The sequence below is a fragment of the Equus asinus genome, chromosome 21 (genome assembly GCF_041296235.1).
Source record: "Equus asinus isolate D_3611 breed Donkey chromosome 21, EquAss-T2T_v2, whole genome shotgun sequence".
Classification (NCBI taxonomy): Eukaryota; Metazoa; Chordata; class Mammalia; order Perissodactyla; family Equidae; genus Equus; species Equus asinus.
In genome coordinates, this window is record NC_091810.1 from 87,743,223 (window position 1) to 87,755,622 (window position 12,400).

A 12,400-nucleotide genomic window follows, 5' to 3' on the forward strand; every position below is an offset into this window, starting at 1 on the left:
TGACACACATACTCGATAACTACAATCTATGATGGTGTCATAGTTATATATCACATGTGGGACCACCAACTTTTTTTAGGGCTGTCTATTCCATCAAAATTATATATCCTTTAGTCAAAATTCTAAAAGTTCTTACTTAAGTCAAACCTAGAGTTTGTAAATTCATTTTAAACTCCATGCACATTATTTTACTTATCTTAGAGAAAAAACCTCAACTGCAACATGTTGCTACTCCTTAAAAAAGCAAAATGTACAGAGATCAATTTTAGAATCTTATCTTAATTAAAACAATGATCTGAAAAGCTTCAAAATCTCTAAATTCTGTTGTCATTATTTAAAGGAAAGAAAATCTTCAGGGAAGCCCACAGATCCTAGCTAAGAGCAAGAGAAATTTTTAATAATCTCCTTGAATGTTGATATCTTTTTCAGTCCTCTCCTTAACTCAAACAAACATTTAGAAAAACGTTTAATATTTGCTCCATACAGAGATTTTGAACTATGGTTCAAAGAATTTTGGGGCTATTATATATTATGATTAGTTTTACAGTGTGGGGTATGGCAAATTTTTAACAAGTGCCTAATATGTGAAAGATCTGATTCTCAGCACTGGGTTTTCAAGAACTAACTTTAAGAAATGCATAAAGTTGTACTTTATGTACACTATACAAGAGCACAGAACTTCTCTTTGTGTTACGTGTAAAAGGAAAGGTTTGCATTTTACTCATTATGAATTCCACAAATTCAAAAACTATTTTTTTATTCCGACTGCTTTAATCACATGCATATTGCTTCCAAGCTCTTCCTTCCTACTCTGCAGCAGACAAACATTCCCCTCTTTCCATTAGCAACCAGTCTAAGCTTACTTTCTTTTTAGAGGCAAACTGCAATACAGCATTTCAATTAAATTCAAAATATTTCTCCCACATTTCCTATTCAAAGATCTTTTGGAATAAATCTCATGCTTCTCATTGAAGATAAAATGATCTATCACAATATGCAAATAATGTTTCATTTTGAGCCTCAGTACCTATTGTACAATTATAAACTTCTGCAACCTAAGTATTCCTTATGTATTTTATAATGGCTTAGTTTTTATTCCTAACATTCTATACAATTTAATGATTTTTTCCATAATGTAAATACGCTAAAATTAACTTTCTCACATTTCCATTAATTACACATAGTTTTTTAAGATTAAAAAAAGCCTCTTCAAAAGGTATGTTACTCTATACTGATTTTCAAATCCTGAATATAAAAGAATAAATTTTAAATCACTAAATTTTATTTATTCACTGATTAAGTCAGATTTATGACCTCCCCTCCCCATTCCAGCTATTGCGAATTTTGAATGAAACAACCTCAATTGTAACAGAAGAAACATCTGTTGCTTTTTTCTTCATCAGGCCTTTCCTAACTGAAAGAAAGGCTCTCTGCCTGACCTCCTCTCTCCCCCACGCCCCCTCCCCACCCACACTAAGTTCCTTACAACTTGTTAAAGTAAATGCGTTACTTAAAATTTTATTGTATCTATATAAAATGTCATAGTTTATGTAGAAACATTCATTTCCTTATTGAAGTTCAAAGAATGAGTAAATGTTATATACATCAAAAACAAGAGACATGGCCGGCAGAATATTAATTGTAACTAAAATGCAGACTTCAAGAGAATACTTGAAGTGATCAACTCAATCAAGTTGTCACACATTCCGGGTTCACTCGCTATTGTTTAGGATTAAGATTTTCTTCACAGTACCCAGATTCATATGGGATCTTGCATGCTATATTTTCTTTGCCAATGCAACGCTAACATAATGGCAGTCACTACCCCAAGAGGCAGACACCAAATGGTGCCACCCACACTCTCGCACTGTGCTCATAATAAACCATAAAGCAGTGGAATGCACCGGCCCCTTTATGAGCAAACAATGCCTGAGCTTCATTAGAATACAGCTGACATTTTCAAAGCACAAATACTTTTAAGAAAAATGTACTAGAGGAAAAAAAAAAAAGGAATGAAACAGCTATCAAAGCTGAAAAAAATGTTTTTAAGTGTCAGGTTTATTCCAAAGATCCTGAGGAAGCATATTTTGCTGTTGACAATTTTAAAGTTTTCATAAATGGAAAAAATGTATAGTTAAGGGCCAGGCTTATTTTATTAACTACTGGAAAGAAATGAAAGTAAAAACTATCATCTGAATTGCATTCACAAGTAATAACCATGAAGTACCTTTAAAATTATTCATTCCTCAACTGCTTCCTTAGTTCTTGAATGAAGAAAACTGAGCTCCAGAACTACTTTCACATTTTAATTGATTTATATAAGTAACTGAGTGATAAAACTAAGCTTACTCTACCCCTCCCCCCCACCCCAACCCCCATGCCCTGTAGTTCTCCTGTCTGCAACAAGCAAGGACGTCTTGAATTCAGCGTGCCCCTGACTATTTATCAATTTAACATTGCTGCTGTTGAAAGAATATAAAATAAACGCTGTAAAAACTCGCCCAGCAGTAAGAAACACAATGATCTCTCTTACCTGGTCTAAAGAGGCATGCCTCTGACTGCAGGACCAACAACACTCTACAGTCTTTGTTACCATTCAGTGGAAACTTGAGACTCTGTCAGACATGAGCAATCGAGCTCAGAAAGCTCAATTTAAAATACTTTTCAATAAAACTAAAAAGATGCTCAGGAAAACTATTTAGTTAACTGGCTTTCAAAAGACATATGAATATTGTCCAACGCAACAAAGACACTTCAAAAGAAACTGAAAATGCAGGTCTTAAGAGACTAAGAAGCCTCTTTACATAGAATCTTGCTTTCTTATTAAAGGTTGTTTTACAAATATGCTTAAAATAAAATGGTGAAATGATAAAATGCCTGACTCCAAGCTAACATTTTTCTAAAAAATCACTTGAATTTTAACTAGCTAAAAAATAAGATTAAACTTACTCATGAAATCCGCATAATTTGAATTATACATGTCAGGGTATTTGCTGGCTCCAAAGTAGTCACAAAGCAAACCTTAATGCATCTTGAAAGCAGAGCAAAAGCACCATGAGTTTCAGAAAAAAAAAAGGAGAAACTCTTGAAAAACTGGTCGGGGCTTTTCAACCTGTAATAACTTTCCAGCTCTTCTGGGGGAGAAAAAAAAAGTCCTGGTCCTGCCCCCTGCGATAGGAGGCTATGCTTCAATGCCAAAATGAATGGCAGGCCCATTTCTGATATCAACAAAGAGCAGCTTAGCTGTGCTCGATTTTTTTTCACTTTCCCACACAGTTAGAAGTTCTAAAATTTTCAGGTTAGTACCTAAATATCTAGGGTTAAGTACCTTTCTTCATTTTCTCAAGAGAACCCAATTACGTCGTCCTAGTTTTTTAAATGATTAATTAAAAATACACTCCTAATCATCTTACACAGTTTTTCCTAGATAGGAAGCTGAACAAAAGATGACCTCTTAAGTTGCTCTCCAAATCTATCCTTTGCAATATCAGATCATCAAATGACTAATTATTAATATTAATAAGCTTTTCCTGCAACCTGCTATGTGAGCACAAGGAGAAACAAAATGTAGGCAACAAACATAAAAATAAGGTTACTGAGATTATAAAATTTTCAACTAGCCAGATGTAAGGATCATTTACTACAGTACACATCTATGATGATACAAATGCAAAACAATAAACACTTCAACCAATGACATATATTTACTGATGCCTATTATGAGCCAGGCACCATCTTGGGCTCTGGGGGTAGAGCGGTGAATGGAGCAGACAAAAGCCGAGCGAAACCTGTGTCTTCAGTGAGCTCAGTTTATATAGCGGCGCCCTGAGAGTACGACTGAGATGACGAAGGTACCTTTCCTTCTCTGATGAGTTACCGCCTAACCTGAAATATCCCCCATTGAAAGCATGTCTTGACAACAGCTCCAGGAGGGCAAGGATTCTGTGCTTTGTTCAGTGTTGTATCCCAGTGCCTAAAACAGCACCCGTTAGACACACAAACAAATATATATGGAATGAAACAGATCAAAGAGAGCTGCTCCTTGGTCAAACTTTCCTGTGCAAACAGACTATGTACCACACATTATTACACCTACATGCATACAGAGATATGTCAAAAATGATACAGTATATGGTGTAAATTAAATTGGGTTGCAAATATATATTAGCTTAAAATTGAATATACAACCCATATGGCCCTGTATCTTTTCAGATTCTAAAATCTGTTTTCACTATCAGATGTAGTGGTCATTATAATATTTGAGTAAATGAATCAGTTAAAATTTTATACACTAAGTTTTTGTGGACTATTAGATTTCAGGGGAGTTTTGAATAAAAAAAGAAGAACATGGAAATTTTAGCACCCAATCAGTTTTGTGTATTAAGATCTTAGACATTTACATCCATTTATATACACATACTTTATTATTATTTTTTTATTGAGTTATTGATAGGTTACAATCTTGTGAAATTTCAATTGTACATTAATGTTTGTATATACACATATTTTGAAATAATTTTAAACTCCCCATCCTGCTTCTCATCATTCCTGATCACCTTACCAGAAACCACAGAGAGAAAATAAGTGCACATCTCCAACCTGTCAGATCAGCCAGAAGGGGTCCGCCATGTCACCCAAGGCCAGGATGCTAGGAGCTAGATATGGTCACACTTACTGCTACAGTCTTTAACAAAAGGAAATTAAACTTCCCAGGACTCAGATACACTCCCCATACTTCTAAATAGCAGAGTATCACCCCCTCACCCCAAGCCCCCCGAGCTGGACAATGATTACAAGTTCAAACAGAAACTACCTGGAATACTCACACATTTAGTATATGTTCTAACAAGAAATCTAACAGCAACTCAAAGTCAGGATGACATGTGATGACTGAGGTCAAGTAATGGATAAAATAAAGTGGCCAAAGGAGGATTCCATTGTTCCTGCAGGAGCAATTTTTCTTCTCCCTAACCATCGTTCCTTCTTTCCTTCCACAGATACTGACTGAGCACCTGCTATGTACGAGGCACTGAGCTAGGCAGCAAACTGACCTGCTCCCTACCGTCTACTCCACAGATCTGACCTTAAGCCTATGTCTATTCTTCCATATGCCTCCTTCTCTCTGTTTGCCTTCCTTGCCAGTGCCCCTTCTCCAGTCCCAAATTCTTCTCTCACACCACCCTTCAATCTACTCCCAAGCCTTTCTCAGCAAGCAGCAGCACCACGATTTATGCTCCCCTCAAGTGTACGACACACTGTGGGGAAATCCTGAGACTTCCCACTGGCATAATAAAACGCATCTTATATAGGTCCTCTCAAATAATTTCTCCTTAATCTCACATGGAAAATCCCTTGAAGCATTATATTATTTATAACCATCATCTAGAAAACACCAAAGGGGGCTAGGCATTCTCTCCCCCAGGTGTATAAGCTAACGTACTTGGACCAGAGTTTGTTGTGTTTATTGGCAACCTGACCAAATACTAACCACATTTTACAGATACATTTATGATTCTCTAGGCAGAAATGACACTATGATAGCACAGCAATAGTTTTTATTTCCCCCATCCTTGCTAAATGTAAGTATCTGCCACATGTTTTTTCAAGTATAACCTCTATCCTTCTGAAGAGCACTACACCTGAAGCAAAGGGTTCCCGCTGCCACTCGCATGGATAGTGCTGATTTCTTAAAAATATCTTATGGTAAGTAACCTCACCTTTGCTCGCTCCTCTTTCTTTTCCCATCTTAATAGACACTTTTCAAGGTTCTGTCCTTAATGCTCCTTACTTCAAGATTTACATTCCCTCTTTGGAGGACATTACCCATTTCTAGGACGTTATCACTCCTATGTAGATGACGACAAACATATACACTTCTAGCCCTAGCCTTCTCCATTCTTTCCGCTCTAAACTCTTATTTATAGTTGCCTATTGGACATCTCTGTCTATCTGTCCCACAGTCTCAACTCAACCTCTGCAGTATTGAACTCCTCGTCCACCTTCCCAAACCAGCTCATCCTCCTGTGTTCCCCATCCTTGTGAAAGTCACCATCATCCAGAATAGAAAGTGATTCTCTATCATTGACTCTTCCTTACCATTCAAATGCCTACACTGTTTCCAGTTTTTTTTTTTAATACACATTATTCCCCTGGTTTAAAAACAAAACAACAAAAAAGAAATATAACTCCCAATGTCTAGAGCTACACTAGCAAAAGTAGTGGTAGCCTTAGCCACATGTAGCTACTTAAGCTTGAATTGACTGAAGTTAAATAAAATTAAAAATTCAATTTCCTAGGTCCAGTAGACACGTTAAGTCCTCGATAGCTATATGTGGCTAATGGCTACTGTACTGGACACTGCAAATACAGAAAATTTCCATCATCACAGAAATTAAAACATCTCTGGTCTAGACAATAACAGCAAACCACTTAAGACAGTAGTCTAAATCTTGCTCAACCTGGCCCCAATCTACTACCTTTCTAACTTTATCTTGTACCAAAATCCCTACACATGCTTTAGTCACAACTGAATTAGTGGAGCCCAAAGAGTCAAGCTGAAGACTTTACAGGATGAGGGATCCTTTCGAAGAAGGATCTATGGGAGGCGAAGAAACTACAGATGCTGGTGAGGAGAGAAATGGTTCACTAAAGCCCTCACAAGTTAGGAAGGGATGGAATTTTAGACATAAGATTTTAGCCTTCAAGAAGGAATATGGTGCAATGGAGAAAGCACAAGCACTGGAGTCAGAGTGCTTCATCCAATTTCAGGTATTAGCCATAGGGGAGAGAAATTCAACTCAAACTGGTTTGACTTGAAAGGAAATTAGTTGGCTCAACTGGCTCATAGAATTCAAGAAAGGGTTAGATAACCAAACTAGGAGGGTCAGGATGCAACTAGGTCTCAGGAACTCTAAGGTTGTCAGGACTGTGCCTGTCTGTCTGTCTCCCTCTGTCATTTGCCTCTGATCTCCTCTCAAGTCAGCATCATGCTCACGATAGATCAGCATTCTTCACATGGTGGGAAACATGGCCACTGATGTGTCACCAGTTTTATATCTTACAGATTCCATTAACCCTCTCTCTCATCCTAGGCTTTAAAATACCAAGAAGACATCCATTGGCTGAACTTCAGTCAGGTGCTTGTCCTGGCCAATGAAATGTCAAAGTGATGAGGTGCTGGGACAACCAACTGTGGCCATAGGACATACAAGGACATAATCACATAAAATCCATTAGCTAGGATGATGAGGTACAGACTGGTGAAGGAGCTTCTGGGCAGCTCACAGAGGGCCACTAAAATCACTAGGTGAGTCATTTAAACATAAGAGAGTAAGTGAGTTGCCACTAATCTAGTAAGAGGTAAAGTCAGGATTTAGCTCTGGGTTTTCTGACTCCAATGACAATACTCTTTCCATTAGAATATTCTTAGATCATCAAGGTGTTGGGTGGTGAGGTGATGTTATCCATTTACCTCTTTAAGGCCACACTGTTCACTGTGCGATAGATTCTTCCTTGAGCAGCAAAGACTTTAGCTTTCAAACTTACTTCCCTCTTCAGAAACTAATTTTTCCCTCTCCACTGAGTTCATCTTAACATTTAAAATGCAGAGATCTTTCCACTCTAACCGCTGCCAAATTAAAAACATCCTTCTCTCCATCTCTCTTAAATTACCTAATTTTTAAACGTGTGACATGTATATCTACTATCTCATCTTTTTCACTATCAATTATATTTTGATTCTTCAAAAATGCACCTACTACCTCCTACATGATAACTACCGTGCCAGGCACTAGGGATATAAAAACAAAAGGCATAGTCTTATCCTCAAAGAAACAATCCAGTTTGGCTTCTTTCCCACTGCTCAAATGCTACTGCACGTCTAAAGTAGACAATGAACCCTGCCTTGACAAATCTAATGTATGCTTATGCTCCATAACCTTGCCATATTTGGCCTTGCTGATCTTACAAATTTCACCTTCTTAATACCATTAAAACTATTCACTCTTGGCTTTTGTAAAGACCATTTCTTCTGTTTCACACCTACCTTTCTGGGCTGGTTCCTTTATGTTTTTCTCATTACTTGTACAGATCTTCCTTGACTTACAATGGAGTTATGTCCTGACAAACCCATCGTAAGTTGAAAATATCTTAAGTTGAAAATGCGTTTAATACACCCAACCTACCAAACATCATAGCTTAAGTTCATAACACCTACATTAGTGTACAGCTGGGCAAAATCATCTAATACAAAGCCTATTTTATAATCAACTGTTGAGTATCTCATGTAATTTATTGCAAATGGTACTGAAAATGAAAAACAGAATGACTGTATGGGTACAGAAGGGTTGTAAGTATACAGGTTGTTCACCCTCGTGATCATTGCCCAGTATCACAAGAGAGTATCGCACCTCATATCACTAGCCCCGGAAAAGGTGAAAACGCAAAGTGCAGTTTCTACTGAACGTGTATCACTTTCACACTGTCATAAAGTTGAAAAATCACTAAGTTGAACCATCATAAGTCAGGGACCGTCTGTATGCTAAAAGGCTCAACCATGGTCTTCTGTTCTTGCTGTATTTTTGCTTTAGAAGGTGATCAGCCACATAATTTATTATACAAACTGGCTTAACCATTGAGAGTGAAAGGGGGCACAATATTAATTATTATGCTGAAATACAAATAAAGCTGTTTGGAAAAACCAGAATATATGGATTCCTGCTTAAAGATCTTCAATGGTGCCCATGTCAAAATGTTTAAGCATGGCATACAGAAACCTTTTCAGAACTAATTACCTCTATAAATTAATGAACTCTTCCACAACAGGTTTTTGGCTCTCCAGCCCTCCTAATCCATCTCTGTACCCCTCCTGTCTAGAAAACCACGTAGAACACAGTATGTACTCAAACAACACCTAATAAACAAATGAATGAATGAACAAGTGTCCTTTACTAATCAGATACTTTCAGTAACTTCCCATCTGTTAGAAGAACTCCAATGACAACAGAAGAAATTCCAACTACTTTGGCCTGATTTCCAGGCTCTTAATGATTAGATCAAGATGAATTTTTGTAACAAATAACTTTCCATTACTAATTACCAGCAACTAGCTGCCTTCTCCATTAGTGACCTACAGTTTTCTGTAATGGTTTCCCAAACATGCCAAAGATATTCCTGCAGTCCTGTCTTAAAAACTCATGTAGGGAAAAGGATTCTGGGAAGATGGTAGAGTAGGAAACACCAGGAATGTCTCCCCCTATCTAGACAATAATTGCACTGTTAGAATCTGTCTGATGTAACTATTTTGGAACTCTGGAGTCTACTGAAGGCTTAGAACTTCCAGGGGAAGACTTGGATAGTAAATTTCAGTCAACTTATAACTAGTAGCACAGAAGTAGCTACCCATCCCCAACACCAGCCCCGCAGCTGTGCACATGTTCCTGCAGCAGTGTGCACACAGCATGTGGGAGCCAAGGTGGGCAAAAAGGACCTTGTCCTCCAAACATCAAGCATCTGTGCTGTTTGGGGATTGCTGCTTCTCATCACAGAGGTGTAGACAAAGGCAGCCATTGTTATTGTACCTCCTCCCACTGTTGCAAGTCCCTCCCTGCTCCTGCTAGAGTGACTTCCAAAGGATTTAAAGGGCTCGCACCCTTCCCTCCTTCCTTCATTTTTCTCTTTTTACCCTTTTGGGAGCCCAGCATTAAAGACTAGAACATGCAAATACAAGAAAAATTAGAAAGTGACTACACGTGCCCAACAACAGTCTCAAAAAAGACCTGAGAAGACCTTAAGTTTACACCTCAGGCTGATCTTCAGCACAGAGACAGCCTATAGCAATTAAAAAAAAGAAACGAACAAGAACAAAAAGAACAAAACAAAACAACAGCAAAACTTTGGGGAAGGAGATTCTGATCTCCAGAGCTATCACATTATTAGATTCAAACATCAAGTTTTCAACAAAAAATAACAAGACATACAAGAAACAGGAAAATATGGCCAATTCAAAGAAAAAAAAGAAATCAATAGAAACTGTCCCTGAAAAAGACCTGATGGCAGATATATTAGATAAAGACTTTAAAACAGTCTTAAAGATGCTCAAAGAACTGTAGGAAGACATGGATAAAGTCAAGAAAACAACACAAACAAAATGGAAATAATAAAGAGATAGAAAAGCTGAAAAGAAATTCTGGAGCTGAAAAGTAAAATAACTGAAGTGAAAAAACTTGCTAGAGGGATTCAAAGGCAGATATGAGCAGGAAGAAGAAAGAATCAACAAACTTGAAGATAAGACAATGAAATTATTGAGTCTGTGGTACAGAAAGAAAAAGAGATTGAAAAAAAGTGAATGAAAGCTATGGGACCTGTAGGATACCACCACGCAGATCAATGTAGACATTGTGGGACTCTCAGAAACAGAAGACAGAAAAGGGCAGAGAGGATATTTGAAAACTTCCCAAATTTAATGAACAACATGAATATAAACAACTAAGAAGCTCAATGAACTCCAAGTATCATGAACTCCAAGAAATCCACATGAAGACACATTAAAATCAAACTTCCAAAAGACAAAGAGAGGATCTTGAAGGCAGCAAGCAAGAAGCAAATCATTACATATAAATCATATATCTGATGAGGGGCTAATATCTAGAATATATAAAGAACTCCCAAAATTCAACAACAACAACAAACAACTCAATTCAAAAATTGGCAAATGACTTGAATAGACATTCCTCCAAAGAAGATATACAAATGGCCAATACACACGTGAAAAGATGCTCAACATCGCTAATCATTAGGGAAATGCAAATCAAAACTACAATGAACTATCCCTCACACCCATGAGGATGGCTACTATCAAAAAAACAAAACGACAAGTTTTGGCGAGGATGTGGAGAAACTAGTGTGCACCGTTGTTGGGAATGTAAAGTGATATAGCTGCTGTGGAAATCAAAATGTCGATTCCTCAAAAAATTAAAGATAGAATTACCATATGGTTCTGCTGGGTGAGTTCCACTTCTAGGTATATACCCAAAAGAACTGAAAGCAAGGTCTTGAAGAGTATGTGTACTCCCATGTTCACAGCAGCATTATTCGGAATAGCTAAAAAAATGGAAGCAACCCATGTGTCCAGTGATGGATGCATGATAAGCAAAATTTGGTATACACGTACAAGAGAATATTATTCAGCCTTAAAAAGGAGGGGAATTGTGACATATGCTACAACATGGATGAAGCATGAGGACATTACACTGAGCAAAATAAGCCAGTCACAAAAAGACAAAAACTGTACAATTCCACTTATTTGAGGTACTTAGAGTAGTCAATATCATATAAACTGAAAGTAAAATGGTGGTTGCCAGGGTGTAGGGGGTTGGGGAACTGGAGAATTACTGTTTGACGGTATAGAGTTTCAGTTTTACAAGAGGAATAGAATTATGGGGATGTATGGTGTGATGTTGCACGTTATGAATGTATTCAGTACCACTGAACTGTACACTTAAAATGGCTAAGATGGTAAATTTTATGTTATGTATATTTTACTAGAATAAAAAAAAACTGAAAAAAACCCCAAAAACTCATGTAGGAGTGAAGACAGAGAGTATATGTGAAATCTCTGTAACTTCCGCTCAATTTTGCTGTGAACCTAAAACTATGCTAAAAAAATAAAGTCTACTTAAAGAAAAAACAAAACACAACACATACAGCTGTCTTGTCCAAAACGTCTTTCTTCCTCTTCTTGACGTCTTTAAAGTCCACTCACTCCTCGGCACCCAGTGGCACTTCTGCCTCCAGCACGAGTTTCTCTTACCTCTTGAGTCTAACCTAACTTTTTTCCTCCATCCCTACATAAAATACATTAAAATATCAAGACCAATATGGCTAAGATAAATTAAACATGTGTTATAAGAATAATGTTGGTAGAATCTAAATTAGTAATAATTTTAAATTAAATTGCATGATAAATTCTTAATGAGCTGTTGTCAAAATTGCAAAATTAAGCTTGTTCATTCGACCTACACATACTTACTATTTACAATGTGCCAGCCATTAGAACGGGACCTAAAAATACACTAGTGAAGGAAAAGGTATAACCCCTAGGCTCAGGCAGTTACAGTCTAATGGAGCAAACACTATAAAGAAGCAAACAAATACAAAAATATCAATTGTGTTCATTGCTATGAAAGAAACTAGCGGGCATCAGAGAGCTGGGAACGGGTAGGACACGCAGGCTCTTTTAGATAAGGTGGTCCAGGAAGATCTCTCCGAAGGGATGATATTCAAGCTGCAACCTGGAAGATGCAGAGATGCTACCATGGAAAAAGTAGGAAGAGCATTTCAGACAGAAGAATAGAACTATGAAAAGGCTCAGATAACACCTATAACTAAAAGTAAAGCAAAT

The 12,400-nt window shown here is 37.3% G+C and overlaps 1 protein-coding gene across 26 annotated transcripts in view; it reads right to left on the bottom strand.

Moving 5' to 3' along the window:
- The window catches only part of TFDP2 (transcription factor Dp-2), a 173,226-nt gene that overhangs the window by 69,573 nt on the left and 91,253 nt on the right, over positions 1–12,400 (bottom strand). For 2 of the 26 annotated variants that reach the window (XM_014852036.3, XM_014852034.3), the window contains exon 1: positions 2,534–2,625. The exons of 22 other annotated variants lie outside the window; for them this stretch is intronic. The gene's annotated coding sequence lies outside the window, so the exon portion shown is untranslated. Of the gene's footprint in view, positions 1–2,533; positions 2,626–12,400 lie in introns of those variants that run through there. 2 more of the 26 variants (XM_014852037.3, XM_044754075.2) reach the window with 1 other exon arrangement.